General features: G+C 29.4%; 1 pseudogene across 1 annotated transcript in view; it reads left to right on the top strand.

Moving 5' to 3' along the window:
- Nucleotides 1-24,617, top strand: part of LOC143238017 (clathrin heavy chain 1-like) — a 70,616-nt pseudogene that overhangs the window by 9,048 nt on the left and 36,951 nt on the right. The window contains exons 3-10 of the transcript XR_013020381.1: nucleotides 2,601-2,750; nucleotides 3,063-3,181; nucleotides 8,075-8,236; nucleotides 10,302-10,415; nucleotides 19,456-19,629; nucleotides 20,608-20,805; nucleotides 20,961-21,161; nucleotides 21,645-21,737. The product of XR_013020381.1 is annotated as a clathrin heavy chain 1-like (transcript). The remainder of the gene's footprint in view (nucleotides 1-2,600; nucleotides 2,751-3,062; nucleotides 3,182-8,074; nucleotides 8,237-10,301; nucleotides 10,416-19,455; nucleotides 19,630-20,607; nucleotides 20,806-20,960; nucleotides 21,162-21,644; nucleotides 21,738-24,617) is intronic.

Raw genomic sequence — 24,617 nt, 5'->3', positions numbered from 1 at the left:
CCATTGCAAAAGGGTTAAGATAATTTTATTTTCATAACAGAGTGGTTGGCTTTTGGAATGGGTTGCTTTTGGATGTTATGGAAGTTGTAAATTAAAGTGAGTTTAAAAGAGAACTAAAGTATATGAATAAGGGCTGGCTTTATCAATTTTTTTTAATTTAGTTATTAATAGCTTTATTTCAGAAGATGGACCAATAAATCCCATGTTGTCCCAAAACATTAAGTAATATAAAACATAATTGATGCAAAGGATAAAATCAAGGATAAGTATCATAAGGGTTAGAGGCTTAAATTGACTATTATTGAGTATTTACAGAACTATAGAAAAGCTGGGGATTTGACTAAAGTAAGAAAGAAAATAAAAGTTTTAGAAAATAGCTAGTTAATGTTAAAAGTAACAGCAAGGATGTTATAGTATATTAAAAATAAGATGTTAGAATGGAAATTGGGTGTCTTGATAGATGCTGATGACAAGGTTTTTGTTAGACATTGAGAAGACTGCATTTTTTAAGGTTTTCTTCTGCTTTCTTACAAGAGAAGATAGTAGCTTTCTCAATCCTGATCATTGTATGTAAAATGTTGGAATTGAGCTAAATTTTGTAGATATTCATCCCCTGGTACTAAATAGAAAGATTAAAGTTTAGAAATAAAGCATTAAGGGCCAGATAAGGCTTTAAAGCAGATCAAAGATCATATGGAATATCTTGTTTTAATTCCTTTAGATCAATCAACAGTGGGAAGCTGCCTGAGGTTTGGGGAATTGGTAATGTTACTTTTATTTTTAAAGGGGGTGACAAAAAATTGCTGTGAAACTTGAAGATCAGTTGGTCTTAATTTTGTAGTGGGAAGAATTAAAAACTAGCCTGAAAGAAGTTTTGAGAAATTATTTATGGGTTTCATAAAGGAAAATTGAGATGAAAACAAAAAGTTATAATTTCTCCATGGAATGGGAAAACCTTTCATTTTTTTTTATTTCAACACTAATTTTGTGTAATTTACGGCATTGAAGAGTGACATTTAAATAATGCCTTTGTTGATTTTCGTAGGATTTTACTGTTCATTACAAAGTGCAGATTTATTTTAAAAACTATCATTACTTGAGAATTACATTCTCAAGGCTTCATTTTTCATGATTTTTCTTTTTTCTATATTAGTACATATTGTCGCATCCTTTTATGACATCACAGTATGTGGTTAAGAGAATGGATAATGTGGTGTGAAAAATTTGTTTTTAGGAGAAAGCAGTAAGATGTTGCTCCTGCAGAGAACAACAGATATTAGTGAGTTTTAAGGACTTGTGAACAAATCACAATTGTAGGAGTATTCTCATTTCTTTATACTTTTTTCTTTGAAAGTATTTGTTAGATTGTATTTGTTTGAAGTTTGCAGAAATTTTATTCTGTTAGTAAAAATATTGTCACCTAGCTTTATCTCACACCATTGTTACAGGTGATGTTGTAAATCAGTATTTTTTGTGACTGTTGCATATAAAAAAATTGTTAATGAATATCAATCAAGTTGAAACTGATCATATATGTGGAATGGAACTTTGATAAAACAAAACCAGAACAATAACATGAAAGGAAAATAGTACTCTCAACAAAATCTCATGATGTTTGTCTAACCATTTCCACTTTGAGACAAAATAAAAACAACAAAGAATATAAATGATTTCCTACTATGATCACCCGGAGTGTCTGAGGGATGAGTTTTACACACATACACGGATGGACGATTTTCAGTTAGGTGGACAAAGATTTGGCAAAAAGCCAATTATTACTGTTAGTTCAAGGTAATAAATGTGGATAATAACTTACTTGTTTAATATAGATAGAAACCCACTCAGTAAAGTGACAAGAAAAGAATTTTGGTGAATAATTTGCTCAAGCCAGTGCCCTGTAGCTAGTAGTAGTAAAGCTAATGGAATTTTAGGGTATATTTAAAGAAATATTGATTACATGTCAAAAGAGGTTATTATCTCTTTAAAAAAATTGGTGGTTAGGCATCCATTGGAATGCTATGTCACCTTACATAAAAAAAGGATATTGACTTGTTGGAAAGGGCTCAGATGAAGGTTGCTAAATTGATTGTAGGGATTAAAATGGTATTTTAAAGGACCTTAACTTTTCAGAAAGGAACAGTTATGACTGATCTTATTAGAGTTTACAAGATTTTGTGTGAAATTCATAGGATTAAGATCCCTGATATCTGTGCTCTATTCAGAAGAAAATAAAATGAGAACATACAAGTTAAAGATTTGAAAAAGACAGGCTAGGAAGCTCCAATTAAGAAAGTTTAATTTTTTTTAAACAGGTTTGGCTTATGGAATAAATTTGTCTTCATACTTGCAGAAGCTATCACTTGAAAATAATTTAGAAGAAAAATTGATTTCCTGTAAAATGGAGGAAGAATTTGTTTTTAATTTTGGATTAGGTGTGCAGTGACAACCATAAAGAACAAAATGGTCCTTTATTGTACAATGTAAAAGGTATTTTTGGGTTGTATATTGTACCTTCTTAGAGCACATTCTTGTCACTTGATGGCTAATTTGTGTAACATTATATTTTTTAATTATATTTTGTTTTACTTTATTTTTTTTAGCCATGAGAACACTCCAGATTTTTAACATTGAAATGAAAAGTAAAATGAAAGCCCACACCATGACTGACGATGTTGTGTTTTGGAAGTGGATTAGTTTAAATACTGTAGCTTTGGTGACGGAGACAGCTGTTTTTCACTGGAGCATGGAAGGTAATACTTGTAACTCTCCCTAAATTTGTTTACATTCTGTTATAATAAATATAAGAAATTCATTGTGAGTGAGGCTTTAGATTTGGTAAAACTTTATTTTCAAATTATTAAAGGAATTAAGGAAGTGTATATATTACAAGATATTTAACTTCTAATGCAGGTTATTTACAGCTGGGATTAATTTGAATGGAATATTTGTATGTGTAAAGTTGAAATAATAAATGTTCATTACAAATATCAAATGCAAAATACTGAATATTAATGGTTGAAGTCTAGAGAAGTTAGTGATTAGCAATTTGTTTTTTCACATAGGTGATTCTCAGCCAGTAAAAATGTTCGAAAGACATTCTAGTTTAAATGGTTGTCAGATAATCAATTATCGAACGGACCACAAACAGCAGTGGCTGCTACTTATAGGAATATCAGCTCAGGTGAGAGGATTAATAAGATTGTAGTATTGAGACATATTTAGAGAAATACGAGATTTTAAAAAAATTATTGAAGATTGAGACTATTTTAATTTTAAGATTCTTAAAATGATGTTAAGTAGTTGATAATTTGGAAGTTATGTTGCATTTGCTATCCCACATACAGTTTGTTAAGGCTACGTGTGTACACAAATTCTTCAACATTTTATTTATACTGACCAATAAAACTACTATTGAATACATTACATTAAAAAGTACAAGTTAATTCTCCATGTGACAAGTAAAAAATTATAGTTTTTCATCAATAACATTATCAATAAAATTTAATCCATTGTTTAAAAATTGATATAACTTATTTATGCAATGAAGAATGACTGTTCTGAGTGCTGTAAGAACAAAACTTGAAATGAACACACAGTTCTGAAAAATTTGTGAAATATACCAATCTTTAAAACTAATTTGTTGTTTACATCCTTGTGTCCAAAAAGTTACTCTTCATTTACATTCAACTATAAACTTTTAAAATACACCCAGGAGTAAAATAGCAAATAAGTTGCTCTCATAGACAAGAGTAGCTTTTTTTTCTTTTTTGCAAAAAATTAACAGTGTAATAATGTGTATGTAGTTTGTTCTTATGTTCTCTTTGCAAGAAACCATTGACCAATGTGCTTAATATTTTCTCTCGCCAGAAATGGCAAGTGGGCTCTCTTCAGTGTTTCTTGTAGTTAAAGAATCACATTTTATGTTTAATATTATATGTTTGGGCATCAGTTAGTGTGTGTGCCATGAGGCTTTTAGTGGCTTACACATAACGTTTTTGTGTACTAATTAGTATAGCATAAAATCATAGCTAATAATCCATATTTTAGTGGTATACAAGTTTTCTATAAAGAAATACATTAAAAAATCCTGACTTTTTTCTCTAGTGTGAGAAAGGTGACACATTTCTTGTAGGCATTCCATATTCTGTTTTATTCACCCCTCCAATAAGTGTGAAATTCAATGCAAATTATTCACTATAAAATCACTATTGCTCAGACAAAAACAGTAATTTTTGTAGCTTTCAATTTTGTTTGGTTACAGACCCATCACGCACACCACAAACATATGGCATCCACTAAAGTCATTAACCAGATTGTCCATTACGACCAATAATGTCCACATATTAATCGTTTAATTACAATCTTGGTAAATACATAGCATGGGCATTTTCCAAATATGTAACATCAGACAGCTTATTCATCAAAGACTTTTAATTTCAAGTCTAATCTGAATCAACTTGATCATGAAGCCTTAATGGCCAGTTTTGATGTTATATCCCTCTTTACAGAAGTTCCAACAACTGAAGCCTTATATCTATATCTCTATAACTCTATATCCGAGACCTTAACCCATCTATAGACATTCCCAGCAACCAACTAGCAACCCTCATAGAATTCACCACGATGAAGACAAACATCATGTTCAACAACCACAACTATATACAAACAAATGGCCTAAGCATGAGCAACCCAGTATCACCAATTCTAGCCAATATTTGTATGACACAAGTTGAAACACAAGTAATTAACACAGCATTACATCCACCACTATACTGGTACAGATATGTAGACGACACGGTTGTGGAATTCAGATCTACAGAACACGCGCTTAATTTTTTCAATCACATTAACTCTATACATCCCAACATTAACTTCACATGTGAACAGGAAGAAAGCAATCAAATATCATTTCTTAACCTCAAAATTACAAGAACCGATACACAATTTAAAACAGAAATTCACAAAAAAATCACTCATACTGGACTATACATTCCTTGGGACTCAGCACATGAAACAAAACAAAAACTCATAATACTAATAAACCAAATAAACACAGCCATAAAACTACGCTCACCAAATAAAATTAACGATGAATTAGACAAAATTAAACAATACTTCATTAACATCAATAAGTTTCCTCCACAAACCGTAGAAAACATTATACGCACACACCTAGACAGAAAGCAAAATCAACCAACAAAAGTAAATATATCTTGCGAATCAAAAAATCACGAAACCATATACTGCTGTATACCATATATTCCTGACATCAGCAGACAAATAACCAACATTTGGCAAAAACTAGTAACAAAATATGACATTCCAGTTAATACCAAATTTATTCAAAAACCTGGCACAAAACTGAGGTCTATACTATGTAAAAACTACACTGACAAACACCACACCAACATTATTTATAAAATACTATGTGATAACTGCCACAACTTCTATATTGGAAAACAAGTAAAAAAATGGAAACCAGATTCAAAGAACATAAAAAGTCACCTTCACACGTTTTCGAACGCTATAAGTCAAAAAAACATAGCATAACCATAGAAAACACTCAAATACTAAATAAAGAAACAAACATAAACAAATGCAAAAATAAAGAAGCATTACTTATACAACAACTTAAGCCCAAAATAAACCAATACAAAGGAAAACCTTTATACCTATATTAAAAATAAAATAAATAATATAAAATTATATATTCAAACATCTAAGCACGCCCTCTACATTCCAACACTCAGTTGCACAACACCTTTCAAACTTTCAAACATGTGGTCAGCTTCTGGTCAGTTACCTCTTTCTTTCTTTGTGAACCTGATGATGACTGAAGAAGGTCAACTTTGTTCACTCTACGTAAAATATTTTCTCAACTCAAACGAGCCATTTTTACGTATATATTTTTCTCTAGAAGTGGATTTTCTCAACAGCACTGATTGTCTGTTTTTTGTATGTTATTATTGTGTGTTCTTTGGTGCATTATTTAATTAAATAATTTACTACATTACTACCATTATTATAAAAAAAGAATAGGGTTAAGTGTCATTAGCAGTTGACAGCAAAGAAAAACAAAGTATGTTTTCTTGATATATTATTATAAAAGTAATTCAAATATAAAAATAGGTATTTCTCTAGATTAGGTAAGGTTAGATTATGTAAAATAAATAATATAAAGGTATTTTACAAGATATGCATGCAGCAGCTCTAAATATTTGTGAATAATGTAATTTGATAGCTTAACATAAGCTGCATGCTCTCCAAGTGATTTATGATTTATAATGACACAAATAGTAGTTAGACATGATTCAAATGGCAATAAAACAAATTTTAATTGTAAGTGTACATATACTGTTATAAGTTCAAGGTTATTTAGGATAAAAGATTGTAGTTTCATGCAGTATGTGAAGGCATTCTAGAAGAAGAGTAATTACAATTTATTTTTACTTTTTGGTGGTGATTACAAGGTTGATAAAATTGGCCAACCTTGTGTAGAGTTAAGGTAGAGAAAATAACAAAATATAAAGTTTTACTGAAAGCAAACCTTTGAAATATATGATGTTTTAGAGATTACATGAATTAATTTTGAGATTAAGAAAAATATTTTTAATCTTAATGTGAAAATCATTTGCACACAATCAAATCTTTTTTAATTTATTAAAATATACTTTTACAAAGTATACAACTGATACATTCATTCTTATTATGGAAGTATTTGCAATACTGTTAAATTAACAATAATGCTTCAAATGATAGGTAAAACTTTTGTGGACCACTTAAGTGTTGAGGAATTAAAAGTGTTCAGGTACATAAATACATGTAAACTCCTAGGCACCAAGTACTGTGTATTTAAACTAATGTAGAATTTTATTCATCACATTATGTATGCATAATACTAAATAATCAACAGTCAATATCAAAATAAAAAGTGCAAACATCATAATAAAGGTCTTTCCAGACTTGCAGTTTTAAGTCTATGTCTATGACAAAAATGTGACAAATGGCCTATTTTTAATATTGTATTTGTATGTCCTCTGAAAGAACTTTGTCTTCAGTAAAATGTTTTGTAGATGTATTTAAAAGTTTCTGCATTATTGCAGTAATGTCACCCAGTAAAATATCAGGTTGAGCAGATGTATTATTTGTTCATCCAAGATCCTTCAGTTTTGTAATTGCCATTGTTCATTAACAGCAGACCCACATGTGATGCAGTAAGAGCCTCATTTTGATTAATTTGAGAATGAAGCATGAATAAGGTGTTTGGTAATAACTTTAATAGTAATATCAGTGAGATGTTAAGTGAATTTTATACCCCTAATGTCTTAATTTGCACTTTAGAAACCAGTAGTCACAAGGATCTGTATGTAGCAGTCATAATGTCAAAAATATTAGTTTCAAACCTAGAATTTCCTGTCTATGTAAGTTAGATATATGTTTCAATATTCTCTGAGAATAAAGTTTTTAAAAAAATGTTATTTATGACAGTGATAATTAAGAACTTAATGATACAGTTATTCAAGTTGAGCATTAGCATCATTTACAGATGTGGTGATTGCCAAGTCATCTAAATCACCAAAAGTTGGCAATACCATTTCTTAAATTGTAAGATTGTTCCAATTTTTCTAGTATTTGTTAATGTAAAACATTTAGAAAATCAAAATAGTTAAACACAGTTTGTTAGGATATTGAATTTTGAACTTGGGTTTTTTAAAGTACCTTTCTCACAACTTCAGTGATACAAATAATAAAATCACACTCACTTGAGAGAAAGCTATCGGAAAAATAACATTTCCTTATATAAAGTTGTATTTCTTTGTATATTGTTTTATTTAATCCATGCAATATGTTCATTTTCATTCATCATAACTTGAATACAAATGGACCATGCATTTCTAATTGGGAAAGTCAACTGAAAAGATGAAATTCCAGAAACATTTAAATTTCTTGTGAATGTAGTATTTCATCCCTTTATATACTATACTACTGGATATTAAAACACCAATCTCTGTAATATTGTCAATTTTTTCCAAAAATTTTTTTCTAAATATCTTTATTCTAACTTCATATTTAGCAAAATCGTGTAGTAGGAGCAATGCAGTTGTATTCTGTTGAAAGAAAAGTAAGCCAACCGATTGAAGGTCATGCAGCAGCTTTCTCTCAATTCAAACTAGAAGGAAATCCTGAACAGTCAAATCTTTTCTCATTTGCAGTCAGGTCAGCTCAGGGAGGAAAGGTATGTATGACATCAGATGTTTTAAAACTGCTTTTGCTGCACCCTTCTCAGATCAAGAAGCATTAGTTTTATGTAGATTACAGGATATTTCTGAATGGGAATTTTATAGACAGTAGTTTTAGAAAACAAAAAGACTTCTTAACTGTCCCTTCCTCCCAATTTAAAAATATAAAAGGTTACAATTTTGTTCATCTTTATTGTACAAATTTCTTTGTTTCTTAATAATAATATATATATATAATATCTGAATCTTTAAAAATAAAGGTATTTAATCATTAATAACTTTGTTGTGAAAGGCACAGTTAGTTTTTTTATGCAAGGCACAATATTTTAAACATACCATATTTGAATTGGCAATCTCTGATAATGTACTGAGAAATCTTAGTGTAAAAAGTATTGTGGTATCAAAATGCTTATTTTATGTCATTTTAGTAAATTATAACTGATTTACATTAAATATATAATATTGTAAAATAATGGTAGGCATTCACAAAAATGTTCATTTAGTGAACGGTTGAAAACTTTTATTTTTCTGATCGTATAGCTTAATGCATTTTAAATAGTTTTGGTTTTGTATATTTTTACCATTTTTGTTATTTACTTAAGTATTTGTTAGCAGTTTATTGTGGAGTTTTGCTTAGTATAAGTGTCATTATTAATTTAAAAAAATTACACTCCAGGTAAATATAAATTATTTTTATTTAAACCAATGTTTTGCAGTTGTGGCTTCTTCAGGGTTAATGTGTTACTCTGTTACTTTAAAAATTCATTTGAACTTCATCAATATATGTCAACAAATTTTACATGAAAACATAGTTTGTGATTAAAAATATTGTAATATCTGTTTTAATTTCAAGTATTTGTGAAACCCATCAAAGAAACCCTTCCCATCTGTTTCCGTGTTTCAAGACAAGTGTATAATCATCTATACATTGCTAATGGATGTGTTTATTATGAGCAGAAAGATCAGATTCTTTTTATTTATAAATTTTATAACTTGTTTTCAATCTCCACTTGTGAAACCAAAGTTAGTGGAATTCTGTGGGTGATTGTGTATAACGCTCTGAATATTTAAGGAATTTTTTAAACCTATTTATATGTTACATAGAAAGCTGTGTATATTATAGGAGGCTTGCAACATTTTGTTTTAATGACTAATATATTTCTGTGTTCTGTCATGCATATTTAAAGATAAATGATTTTTTGTTATTGTGACAACCAATTTAGGAAGAAACAATTAGGTTTATTGAATCCACAGTTTCTGAGAGCAAAAGGACTCAAACCAAAATAAATGCTAAATTTATGTACATTTTTAACTTATTGTTCTATAAATTAACAAAAGTAATTAAAATGCAAAATGTAAAACTTTCAGTATATCTAAATAAAACTTTTCTATAATTAAACATCTGAAATTACCTACTTGCTTGGAAATTGACACTAGCTTGTGAGTTTTATGTGAAATTGCAAACATGTTATAGCTATTTATGCTTATTAGTGGGTATAAGATCTGAAATAAAACAATAAAAGGAAAAGAAAACAGGTGAAAAGATTAACAGTTGAAATAATGAATATTGGTAAATTCTGAGTTTCTTAAACAATGCATTTTAAAGAAGAAAAGGTTGTTTTTTAACGCTTCATATTACTTTACATTGTAGATATCAATGCAGTTAGTGTTATTGTACAGAAAATAACACAAAATATGAAATTTTAGTTAGAAAACTCTAGAGGCTATACAAATGAAAGATTGAAACTGTAAAATGAAAGTATTCTAAACATGAAACTTGCCCTTACTGATTAAAAAGTTTTGTAAATTCACAAACAGATCCTTAGTAAAAATATTTTATAAAATTTAAATTTTTATGTATAAAATACTTCTGTTTTCTAGAAGCTTGCTAAATTTTCAAAGCTCTAAGAATACAGTTTCATGGTTACAAGGTTATTCCAAGGTGGGTTGAATTGACCACTTTTGTACATGGAGTTAATTTATTTATAAAAGTGTTTATGTAAATAATTCTAAGGTTGTAAATTATAACACAAATTTAAATTTTTTCATTCCTGTTTATAGCTTCACATAATAGAGGTTGGTCAACCCCCTGCAGGAAATCAGCCATATCCAAAGAAAGCTGTTGATGTTTTTTTCCCTCCAGAAGCCCAGAATGACTTTCCTGTAGCTATGCAAGTAAGTTTATTGTAGAAAGTTTTGTATTATAAGTAGAGATGGATGAAATATTTCCCTTCTAATTAAAAGAAATTAACAATTATTACTTTAAAGACCTAAAAAAAATATGCTTTAATGATCATCTTGTTCAACATTGAGAAGTTTTAAAATTTCTTTGAGCTGTTCTTAAAATGCTTTATTGTTTTCAGTTAGTTTTCATTAGATAAATGCAAAAAATCAACAAACAAAAATGTTTAAAATTTAAATGTATGAATTTGATTTCAAGAGCAATGTTAATAAACATTTTGTAGCTGGTCAGTCATAGAAAAATGTCAAGAAATGACTGTTACTCTGTGTAAATTTCACTTGTCCTACTTATTTTTGCACTGTATATATTTACTCACTGTTATTTCAGTATTCATATCATTGAGGTAGAAATAGATTAAACTTGTAAGCATGTGTTAATCCTATAAAAACCAAGGCACTTTAAATTTTTCTAGGCAGGGTCAGTGGAATCCATGATGATGAGGAAACCCACTTTTAGAGAAATATATATGTAAAAACAGCTGGCATGGATAGAGAAAACTATGTAGAGGAGCGAACAACATTTTGACTTCTGTCATCATCAGGTTCACAAACATGAACCTGACGATGACTGAAGGTTGAAATGTTCCCTTCTCTACATAGTTTTCTCTACCCATACCAGCCATTTTTACATATATAGGGTTAGTGAAAGTCAAAAAAGACTTTTGTATTATTAATTATATTTTTGTGCTGTAACAGTACCAAGTGTGGAGTGTGCATTCATATATCAGATTTGATTTTATTACTCACAAGGATCTCTACCAGCCCTCCTTCAAATTGAAATTCTTTTAGGCAGGAGCATAGTAATTTAATATATTGAGATCTTGGATGTGGTCAAATAAATTAGTTGAAAGGGTTTGACCTTTTGTGTCCAAAACTGTAATTAGATCTCAAATCAATTGGGGTGACAGAGCTATGAGCTGAGCGTTTGTACTTTTAAAAAAAAAAAAAAGCCATTCTACGAGTCACTATACTTTGGCTAAAAATAGTGTGTAGATTTTTCAAAAGTTTAACAACTTTGGTAAGCTCCGTAATAATTTTTGTAGCTTTATTTTGTTCAAAGTATGTAAAGAGAATGCTGTTTGTCATCTCAGTACAGTAAACATGGTGATAAAACCACCAGTTATCCTTAAAGTAGTAGCACACCAGTTCACTTTTTCAAGCAGTTTCTGCATATAATAAATAAAAAAAACATACATAAAACTTTTGTGTTAAGTGCATGTTGTACCTATGTAAACATTTTTTAATTGTTTATTTACCTGTGAAGTCTAAAATGTGCTAGTATTATTCAATTTCACGTGTAGGAAATTAAAACTGTTAACAATGTGTTTTACAACTAGGAGCCTATATGGACATTAATGGTGATAAATAACTTGCCAATTCCAGCTCAATTGGTTGGTCAGTTGGTTTGGTATTTAAGGCACAAAGCAACTAGGCTATCTGTGCCAGTTCAGATGTTCCTTTACTTTTGTTTTAGAGACCATTTTATACGTTTGGTTTTTTTCTTGTCAAAACATTTAAGATGAGTAACATCATCCCAGATAATGTTCTTCAGCATGCTAATACAGTTGTTTTTAAACGTGAGCAAAAATTATAGTTAATAAGTATTTGAAGGAATGAGTAGTTTTAGGTTGCTTTGAAATTTTGTTGCTTCTTGGTTTATGATTTTGCTAACATTTTAAGTGTCAACATTTCTGTACCATAAGTGTTGGTCTAAGAGTTAAAACAGACTGTGGGTGAGAAGACAAGTAAACATCTTAAGTAAGCTGGAATTTAGTGGTATTTGGTATTCAGTTAGTATAGTGTTCCTCTAACAAAGGTATGTACAAAGACAAATGGTAGAAGGTGCTATCATTCATTTGCATTCCTTCTTGTCAGTATTTCAGCAACAGCAAAAAAAATATATCAATAGTGGGTGCTGCCAGCTAGTTACTTTTACTTCAGTCAATAGTTTAAAATTTGTGACAGTTGCTGACAATGTTGTTAGCTTTTCCATAACAAAGATGGAACAAGTGGTAGCAATATTTCAATAACTTGGGTTATACGAATTACTGGAAACCCTAATTTTGGTCAATTGATTATTATCACAATAGTTGACATGGTCAGGATTTTAAATAATCAATTCTTGGAATAAGTAGAAACACTTATTTCAGTTATTAGATTTAACAACTATAATTTTCATTAATCAATTAGTTTATATGACAATGATAGATATAATTGCTGTCTATAGGTAATTGATTATGTTCGTTGAATAATTAAATTACTTGGCTCTATTTACAAGCAGGAAATATTTTATAGTGAAGAACATTCAGTTAGGGAGAGACAAAAAGTTAAGACCAGACTGTACATGTAGAATTGTGTTAATAGAAATAAATTATGCATTATATGAGCCATTGAAGTAATCAAGTAATTTTATATTTCTTTTCTTTTTGAAAGAAATAACTATTTTGACAATTTCTTTTAACATAGTATTTCAATTTCAGGTGAGTTGACTAATTCTTTCAAATACATTAACCTTCCTCATGTGGTGGTCAGTGAATTCCACTGATCTTGTGATTCCATAGTAACCATAAGAATTCCTGCACTGTAACTTAAAATGCTACATGTAATTTCCTAAAATTTGGCATGTGTTTAGTAAACATTACAAAAGTCTTTTGTACCCAAAAAATGTGATGTCTTAATTATTTTTACTAAAGATTTGTCCATGAATATATGGAGTTAAAATATTAACTTCTCTAAGTGCAAAGTGACTTTTCATTTTAATATTAAAAATACTTTTCTTCATATGAAAATTTTCAAATTTCATTCAATCTCCTGAACCTCTTAAATAAATATCAAATTCTTTAATTCAGTTAAACTTTATTGTTTATCTGTTATTTGCTTAACTCTTTATACTCATTGCCAATTTGATCAACCTTGTAACTACCATAAAAAAAAAAAAATCTAAATTTTCCTTTTTCACTTCATATAATAACCACAAATTGTAACAAGAAACTATCTTGTATATCCTAAATTGCTTAAGGTTCATAAGTTTACATCTGTTTATACTTAATTTGTTTTATTGCCCTTTGAACTCTGTCTAATTAATAATCTCACTACAAGTTATAATTTGCCTGGCTAATGTGTTGCTCAACCATCATATTGAATGACATAATGCTCGAACTACTTGCGAACAGGTAAAGAATTATTTCTCATTATATTACCTAATCTGACCTAACAAGTTTTTAATTTTTATAATTTTAGTTACTTTTATAATAATGAATACACTTGAAAAATACGAAATACAGTACTTGCTTGCAACCTCCATTTTTTTCTTTTGTTGCTATCTACTGGTGATGAAACATAGAATAAGAAGAGAATGTGTCCTATAAGTATCATAATTTACTTAGATTTCTAACTGTGGTGTAAGAGCCTTTAAATATTTGGCTAAGCATGTAAATCTGAATACTGCAAGAGAAACTTTCAAACTGAATAAGTAGACAATTCTGTATAGAAAGTATGTCATTTGATAGATTAAAAATTTGGCTTTAAGTTGATTATAAATAATATAGTGTAGGATGTTGAAAGAAACTATTAGCAATTTGTGAAAGAGAATATAGCAAGTGGGCCTGATTTTCTAGTTTGTTGCTCTGTAAACAATTAAAATTGAAGGCTATAAAAATTATGCTTTACATTAGTAATATCTATATTGTAATATGTAATTTAAATTATGTACTTCTTAGAGGCTTGGTATATAAATAAGAAAAGAGGAAAGACCTAGAGAATAAATGTCACAATTCTCATACTAGGAGAGAGAGAATATTTTAAGTATTTTCTTAAATTAAACTTCAAACTTTAATATTATACAAGTTTTATATATTAATGTTTTGATGCTACGTTTATTTATATACATCAATATAAAAACAGTAGTACTACTGTCTGTTCTTTCATCATATTAAGGAGATAGGGAATTATTTAAAATATTTTCTTGTAAAGTTAAAACTTAATCCTTATATAATGCTATATGTTTGATTTATTAACTGTTTTGACACCAAGTTTATTCTTGTACAGTGATAATAGGCTATTTTAATTAGATTTTGAATGTTATCTATAAAGTGGTAATATGCACATTTTGACCTACCTATAACAAGTGTTGTAAGTTAGTGATTTGACTCTTTTCAAAACCTTTTCTTAACTTGTTTTAAGGTACTTGAACTGATGAAGTCTGTTGCTTTAAACTACTAGATTTTCATTATCTGTATGTGGCTACAAAACTAGATATTTTCCATTCTTTGTCTTTTGTCCCCTAGTTGGGCTCAGCAGAGAGCCTGATGTGGCTTCGCTATAAGAAAATGCACACACTATTTGTCTTTTGTACTCTTCCTTATTTACATGAACTGGTTTTGTTTTGACTGCCAGACCCTTTCCTACAGTCACCTCTCTTAGTTTGATATATATTCCCTTTTACTTATTCTATAGTTATTCATTTTATATAGTTTTGTGATTAAATTTATTATTGATTATAAAAAAAACTAATTTTGAAAGGTAATATATGAATGATATTTATTTAGTTTAAAGAGCACTCTTTTATGGTCAGGAAATAGCAAGATATATGTATCATTGTTATCCACAACATCAGTGATTGAAATTCTTGTTTTAGTTTTTTGACCTATTAGGAAGTTGTAATTCATGCTGAAGATGGTCTGATACAAATGATTAATATTAGATAATCCTTTACATATAAGATGGTCAAAGTGTGCAGATCACAAATTATTTAGTTACATTCAAGATTTAATTAAAATATTTATCAATGTATGTGAGTAGGCTTCTCTTCATAATTTAATTTATAATTCCAAGTTTTATATTATCTAATTTTTAACTTCCTAGTTTCCAAAGGTAATATTAAAGTTATCTTTCTTAACTTCCTTACACAATGTCTGATATAAGAAAGTTTAACAGCTCTTGTTGCATAGTTAGAAAGCCAGGAAATTTTTGAGATATAGAAGAAATTGTCTGCTTTTGGCATGTTATTAGACTATGTTCTTTGGTACATTATTTGACTAAATTTTTTTAATGCACCAATGTCATTAGTATACAATGTGTAGGCTTAAGTGCTCTTGACAACAATAAACAAAGATTGGGTAAGTAATTTAATTTTTGTTTGTCATTATTATTGTAGGAGTAACTACACTGAAAAATAGGGATCATTTTAGGAAAGGTAAGATGATATATTAGGTAAAATTAATAAAAATGGTTCATGATGCATAATGCAAGAAGCATATGGGTAAAGTAATTCAATAGCACAGTTTGAGCTGTGTGTGCTTTGAATGATTTACAACTTCTCATGGTGTGGATACTAGATATGGATCAAGGGGCAATGAAACAATAGTTCATTATGAACAGATGTATACTATTATGAGCTTAAAGCTACTTAGGATAAGTTAATTTAGTTTCATGTTACTATTTGAAGTCATTCTAGAGAGATAAAAATTAGATTTATTTAGAATTTTTTGTTGGTTACGAGGTTATTCAAATTGGCTGATCCCATTTTGAGATAAGATAAAGGAAACAACAGGTGAAATATAAAGTTTCACTTGAAAAAGTTTGAAATGTATTTAGAAGGCTTTGGGGATCACACAAAGGAAATTTGAGATTTTTGAGATGAGGAAAACTATTTTTTTAATCTGAACATAAAAATTACTGTACACAAGGACTATTCAAAACAAATACTCTATGTTCATGGACAAATCTTTATTTTAGTTTAATAAAAATGCTTGACAAAAAAAGATTTTTTTGTTTGTGAAAGATTTATAATGTTAACTGAAAGACTGCTAAATTTTGTCAAGATATACACACTATTGAAAGTTACTAGTATTATATCTTCAGAGATTTTAAACGAGTACAGAGAGGTCACATTGTCAGTCAAATTGATTGATCCTGTGTTGAGAGAGTTAAAATCAAAATGGCTGTTAAAAGTTTGACTTCACATAAATTTATCTAACTTTTGTTATCCATGAATGGACTTTTCTAAATTTAAGAACACTTGTTAGTTGGGTACAATCCACAAATGCTGTTGCTGTGACTGCTTGTGTGTTTAAAGTAAATGTGAATGCTACACTTTTGTCCATTATGCACACTTTTTGTATTAGTGTAATATAATTGATGAATATGATTTTATGTATAAAATTTGAAATATAGTGATTATTTAAACTTTTATAAAGATTACTAGCATTTTGAATCAGAATGCTACTTTTTTTCACTTTTTATATATCAGGTCATCCCTTAAGTAATGTCCTATTTTAGGTTCAGAAAAAGAAAAGATTTCAAATGCTTTTAATGTTGTTTAATCACTAATGATTGTTCCATTATTATTAATTACTTCCTGCAAATGATTTGCAAGCTTCTGAATGCCACTTTTGTAAAATAATTTGGGTTTGAAGGAAACGAATGTACAGAGGTCAGTTTGACATCTTCATGTGTTCCAAGCTCTTTTCCATCAAGATAGTTTTGCAAACTTTGGAATAGATAATCATATGGGGCAAGGTCTGGAGAATAAGGAGAATGTGGAAGTTTTTCTCAGTCTAGCTCTTCAGTCTTTGCAGACATGATCCTTGCTGTATGGGGCCGTGAATTATCCTGGTGTAACACAACACCTTTATGATTGATCAAAGCAGGCCTGTTTTCTTTCAATTTAACATTCAAGTGCTGTAACTGTTGACAATAGAAGTCTGATGTAATCGTTACATTGAGTGGCAGCAACTCAAAGTGGATCAACAATATCTCACCAAATGCTTGACAAGACTTTCCAGGTAGAAGTCCATTTTGGGCTGTGCTTTAGCCAGTTTACCTGCACTGAGCCATTCTCTGCAGCACTAAACATTTTCATAATATATCTATTTTTCATCTCCAGTCACTAACCTGTCCAGAAAAAGTGAGTTCCATTCACAATAGTGCAGAGGAGTGCATATGTCCACTCTTGCTCTAAGGTTGGCTTCTGTCAAATTTGGGGGACCCTTTTCTAAGTTTTGACACCTTTCCAGGCTGTTGCAAATGACAGTAAACTGTTGGATTGGTTGAATTAAGCTTCTGTGCTAATTCTTCAACTGTTACAGCACAATCAATCTTCATCAAGTGCAGCCAGCAGCAAGTCATCATTAAATTCAACAGAATAACCTGAACGTGGTAGATCACTTAAGATGTAATCACCTGATCTGATGTATGTGGCTGTTGTTAAATACAGATTGTTAAGGTTCATTGTCTAAATTCATCATTCATTTCATCCATAAGTTCAAAGACTTGTACCCTCACTCTGAACAAAACCACTTTCTAAACCAAATGAAGTATTCCAACCAGAGATTGAATAAAGTCAGTGTTTGAAGATTCTGTTCTTAGAGAGAAATCTTCAATTTGATTGCCAGTGGATTTTTTTCAGAAATTGGCCTCATTAAAGAAAAAACTTAATTGTGATGATCAACTTCATAACCTTGAAAAAAAAAAACACTCCAAATGCATTGTGGTAAAATAAGCCCATATAGTGATAGTCGGATTATTTTACATATATCCCCTGGCTCAACACATGTTTTCATCAAATGTATATCAAATCTTAGCACTTTCATTGTGTCATTTTTGACATTTGTCTGAAATCATGTAATATTAGCTTTTACTCTTGATAAAGACTTGTACTTCCCTGTTATTTGAAACTGTATTGGACAATTCATTACAACAATTGCCTATCACTGTGATTCTTGTTTTTCAACCATTTGCTTCCTACTCAAAAACCAAAAATATCTAGTTTTTCTTTCTGAAGCAATCCAACTAATCATCAGTTACATTTATCAAGCTACAGCTAACTTTAAGGTAACTTCTTGGAATTGTGAATATTCAAAAATAAAGGAACTGTCAAATGAAATGGGATGTTCCATAGCTGTTGCTTAGGTCCTTTATTTTATAAGTATTTGTATATACCTGTTCACCACTTTCAGCTTACAGTAACATGTACAATTCAAATAATTGACAAACCCCCCCCGTTTCCAATTGCTCTGTTGTCGTGTGCTCTTCAGTGACTTTCTCAAACAATTAGTCAATGCACATTGCAGTACTATTGAGGAGTCATATAGCATATCGTCCTGAGAACTTCGTGGAATAGTCTGTGTAGATCTCTGACAAGCACAGTGTGTGTGTGTGTGTGTGTGCATGTGTTAGCTCTGTGCATGGGGTGCATTTGTCAACAGTTTGTCAGTGTCAGGTCCATAAATAAATGGGTGTGCTTTGCAATGTGCAGAGCATTGTTTTTAACCTTTCTTTTGTTCATTATATCAACTTGTGTAAATAAGAAACAGATAGTGTTTAACTGTTGATATTGTATTCTGTGATAAATACTATTATTGTAATGAAAGAAAAAGGAAAATTTAAAGGGTCACAATTGTAAGCATACTTACTAATCACAAAATTATTGTCTTGGTGGTGTTATTTTGAATTTCTCAACATTCAGTTTTCTGTGATTAGAAAATTTGACAAATTTTAATTTTAATTACTAAACTGATTATCAGTAAAATGCTGCATAATATAACAACTTTAAATGAACTCCAAATAATGATTTAAAAATAAGAATAATGCAGTTATAATGGTGGTTTCACATATTTAGTACTTAATTTCACTAGGCGTAACAAGTGTTGGATATACAAGACTATTCAGTTTAAGAATTGCCATTTAGTGATTTAATATTTAAGGATTATTTAGATTTTACAACAAAAGTGTTAAAAGTTAATTATTTTAAAAGTGAGTTTTCCCAGTAAGTATAATATTGTTGTTACTTGAGGGCTAATTTTGTTCACTGATGAGTATAACCTTGACCTTTTTTTTTTTTCAATCTAAGATTTTGTATGTAATAGATAAATTATTATCTATTAATATAGATAATATTATATGTGTGTAATATATACACACACCCACAGGAAGAAAAACAAAAAAAAAGCTTTAAAAAAACTTGTTACTTTAGGTCAGTCCTAAACATGGTGTGATCTATCTCATCACTAAGTTTGGTTACATTCACCTTTATGATATTGAAAGTGGTATTTGTATCTACATGAACCGAATCACTGCAGACACTATATTTGTGACAGCCCCTCATGAAGCATCATCTGGTATTATTGGTGTTAATAGAAAAGGACAGGTAAGATTTTATCTCTTTCTGATTCTATCAGAATGTTTTTGTTTTGTTTTGTTTTGTTTTTATGCCATGTTTTGAATAAACTCATTTTGTAATTTGTTCATCTAATTTTTTTGTCCTTAAATCCTTAGATTGATGGATGATTAGAAATAACCCAGTTAAGTTGTATACAAATATAATAATTACTGAAAAAAATAAACAAGTTATTAGAAGACAGCAATTCTAATGAGTTATGCTTTTTTATTTAATGTTCTTAAATTTTCTGATAATTCTTTCATAAAACAGATGAAGAATTTCTTGTTTGTTTGTGACTTCAAGTTAGTGATTATCTGAAGTTATGAATTATCCATTTAGTTTTATCATTTTGTTACCTTGTAAACTAGCATTTATAGTGAGAAACATTAAAATTATCCAATATAACATTGGACTATTTAAATATCAGAAGCTTATAATAATTACCAGTAGTAAAGTAGAATTATTTCAGTGAGCTTGCTGTGATTTTCAAATCTCCATACAAAAAGCATCATACTCTTGTTTAAGAAGAACATTCACAGATTTTGCAAGAGCGAGATAAATGTGAACAGTCAATGAAACAAATGTCAATATGATAATAAAAAATGTTTTTAAAGTGGCAGTTGAATTGATTGATATGTTACTTGTATCACTGAAGTATTGTATTAACATTTTATTTTTGCAGTAACTTGCTTACGTGTCTTTATTGATTGATGACTGTTAGGTTTCATAAACTTCAGATTTGTTTCACTGAGCAGCAGGAATAGTAAATGCTGCTTGCAACAGTCAATAACAGAATTAGAGTAATAATGTGTAGTTGTTCAAATGGCTCAAGAATTTTATGGATAAATTATGAATATGAATAAGACAGTAACTTTTAGAAACATTCACTACCTTATATTTGCTAAGATATGTATTAGTGTGCATGTTGTTCAGTGATATTTAAAATGAGGATTTATTTCATAAAAGGTCTTATCAGTGAGTGTTGAAGAGGAAAGCATTATTCCATACATTACTAATGTCTTGCAAAACTCAGACCTTGCTTTACGCATGGCAGTTAGGAACAACCTTGCTGGAGCTGAAGATTTATTTGTTAGAAAATTCAACACACTGTTTGGAAATGGACAGTATTCTGAAGCTGCAAAGATTGCTGCTAATGCTCCAAAGGTAGTTTAAACTTAATGTATGAATTTACTGTTCATTGAACTTCTTTTTCACTGTTTAACAAATTGTTCTATAAAAAGTTTAATAAAAAGCTTGTACAGTAAATATTGTGACTATCTAACCAAAAAACTGTAGCGCATATGTGTGTATACTATTAGGGAATTCTGCGTACACCTCAAACAATTCAACGTTTCCAGCAAGTTCCAACTCAGCCAGGTCAAACATCTCCCCTTCTTCAGTATTTTGGAATCCTTCTTGACCAAGGTCAACTTAATAAATTTGAATCTCTGGAGTTATGTCGGCCTGTTTTACAACAAGGGAGAAAGCAACTCCTAGAGAAGTGGCTGAAAGATGACAAGGTGCATAGCTTGTAGATTAACATTCTTCCTGTTTTATTGAAAGTTTCTAAAATAAAGGTTCTTTAGTAAAATCTGTTTTAATCCTAAACTTTCCTGTGCTTAGTTTCTAAAATTACTGTGGAATTTGCCAGTTCAAGTTGTTGCTTTTGAATTTGTGTTCTTAAAAACCTGATCTTTAGAAACTTGGCAGCTGTAGTTACAAAACAAATATTTCAAATTTTTTGTGTAATCTTTTATGAAAATGTATTCTACAGGGTTTATAAATTGTAGCTGTAAAGAAAAATACATTTTACTGAGGGCTATACCACTGAAATTCAATGAGAAATAGCCTTATTTTAAATAATACATTCTGTACACAAAACCTTTATCTGTATTAATAAAATAAACTGTACATTCCAGTAACACTTGCAAGAGAATTTTAATTAAGTTGCAATTGTTAATTTCAAGGAAAATAAATTTATCAATATTTTTGTCATAATTTAGCTGGAATGCAGTGAAGAATTGGGAGACTTAGTAAAACAAGTTGACCCAACTCTTGCTCTCTCAGTTTACTTAAGAGCAAATGTCCCAAACAAGGTAAGTACATATAAAATCATTTGTAATGGAGAAGTTCATATACATATTTTACAATAAACCAAAATTTTTGTAAAGGAAATGGAATTTTATCATACCACAAAAAAAGTTAGATACCTGACATGCATAAATGGAATTCCCCCAAGATGGAAATAGAACATCATGAATTTTCTGTACCATGGCTAATTACTGAACATGTGCAAGTATATTGCTGTCCTGCATATTGCAAAGAGCTTCATCCCAATATATTAACCCCATTCATGTTTTGTTAGTGCTATGTATGGTTACAGAATAAACTAGTGTCCTTTTCAAACTTGGATGTCACTTACAATTGTCAAGTCTATACGTTAAAAAAAATTGATTTATTTTTATTGTTATAGAAAAATGTTTCTGAAAATTTCTCTAAAAATATTAGGTATAAAATGATTGTTGAATATTTTAATTATCTTGTTACATGAAGTGGTTACCCATTCTAGATGGTACTTTTTTGAAACTGTAATTCTAGGTAATAAGAAAATGCAGAAAATATTCAAATTTAATAATAAGATTAGGGATGATTGAAAGTTGTGGACACATCAATAAAATTTCCATTAAAATGTGAACTCACTGTTGTGAAGGGTCCTCCACTCCCCTTGCATTATGTTATATTATGGTAGGACATACAATATTCTAACTATGTGATATTTAAAGGTGCTGATTTTTGCTTGATGAGCATGTGATATCTATTAATTTTTTAATTTGCTAATTTTGATAGTTGTTTGACGAAATCACATTTTCATTATATTTTTCTAAAGGTTTTGTTTATTTGTATGATGTTCTAATCACTAGTGGAGTTACTGTTATGTATACAGAGTTTTAAGCTAAAATGTAATGTAACATCTTTTTTGTATGTTAAGGATTTTTAATGATCATCTAGCTGTTTTGTACAATAATTAATCATTAATCATTGCAGTATTTTACTTTTATGTGTATATGTTTCAGGCCTTTGATTAAATTGAAAATCTGAGAAAAAAATGGTAAAAATAGAGAGAAGTGTTTGCATGTTTTGTTATGTAATGAAGTTACTGTTATACAGAATAGTGTAACAGATTTACTGATATTAAAAAAAATTATATGTATTTGTTTCAGTGTAATGCATCTAACTTGTATTGTTAAGTGTGTATTAGTGCAAGTTCCACCTGTTTTGTTAATTTGTAGTAGGTTCTTGAGCATAACAATTAACAGTGTACAATGTATGTAAAATAAAGGCAATTTTCAGTATTGTTACTAAGCGAACTTTCTAGAACCTTGCCTAAAAGTTTATAAATAGACTTGCCAAGAGACAAGGTTAGAATATTGTTAGTTGCTACAGTCAGTATATTACAAGCCTCGGGAGCTATAACTGTTATTAACACTTATTAATCAGAAAACTATAGAATTTGAGCAGGAATGTTTATAGACTTTGAACATTAAGAACCATTCAACTTCAAAGAATTAACTTCTGATGTTAGTATTTCTGCAAGGACATTAGATATCTATCTTCCTCTGTGAAAAGTAAACTTGTAAACCACGTTAGGCCAAACAAGAATAGAGCTACCTAGCATTCTTGTCAAGTGAAATATGTGTACATCAACATAAAAGTAATTCGTGCCTCATAGACCTGGAGACCATCAATAAAGTATTAAGTTTTAGACCAGACATAAGACTATATATTGTTTTGTGAGTTTGTAAAATTTTTGTCTAAATAATTATTTCTAATAACTGTTTTTTATATTAAAATATATTTGTGTAAAGAAAGAATATTGTTTGTATCAATTGTGTTGGCAAATATCGTAAATTTGATACATGTTGAAATTGAAATAACTTCCGTATAAAATTTTCAGCTATTTGAAATCTTAATATGTAACATAATAAATTGGAGACTTGCCTGAAATAAATTATAATGTGTAACAGTTGACATAAGTTTGTTATATTTAGTTAGGCTTCTTCAGTTTTTTTATTTATTTATATCTGGTTTGTTTTAATATGGTGACATTTTAAAAAAAATCATGTTTTTTTTTGTGTGTGTGCAGTTGAGAGGAAGGTTTTTATGTTCTGTTATCCATTGTCTAACCTGTGTTTTTTAGATAAAACAGGATGCAAATTAGACGTATGAATAAAAGAATATAGCAAACTTTTCTTAAGTGCTTGAACACACCAGTAAAACAACTGTAATTTTTTTGTTACAATGTCATCATACCAAAAAGATAAACCAGACATTAGAAAGATAATGAGAAGCCTTACTAATTAAATCTCATGGACTATTAATAAACATCCAAGCAACATTTTGTATACTTTTCTTACAAGCAAACGCATACAGAATCTGTGGTACTGACCTTGCACATAATTAGTTTTATAGAACAGCAGTTAATTGCTCATTCTTCAGTGTATAAGAAATGTATATTACATTTTAACCTGAACTTCACATACATGATGACCAAAACATCATACAATGTTCAGCAAAAGTAATGAAAAGCTGTGATTTCTTCAGATACATAATCTACTAGAACATTAAATCTTAAATTTAAATGATGTCATTTTTAATAATGCATAAAACTATTTTTTTACATTTTATAATATTTATAAATTTTGCAGGCTTTTTCAGTAAACCCCTTTATTTTTGTTCATGATGAGCCAAATTTTGTTACAAATCCATAAGATAGAACTATGACTTTAAAAAACATTGCTGCAAAGTTTCAGTAGTGTAGTAATTATATTACTGTATGTATCAAATAAATATCTGTGGAAATATGATTTTGCAACATTTTTGGTGTGGGATATATAATTCAGATTTCATTATCAGCATCATTGAGCCTTTCTTAAAAATCATGATTTTTGTGACAAAAAAAAGTAGTGTTTTTAATG

Source organism: Tachypleus tridentatus, chromosome 13 (assembly GCF_004210375.1).
Source record: "Tachypleus tridentatus isolate NWPU-2018 chromosome 13, ASM421037v1, whole genome shotgun sequence".
Taxonomy (NCBI): Eukaryota; Metazoa; Arthropoda; class Merostomata; order Xiphosura; family Limulidae; genus Tachypleus; species Tachypleus tridentatus.
The sequence above is the reverse complement of the archived record's forward strand: the minus strand, read 5'-3'. Positions and strand labels throughout refer to the sequence as shown.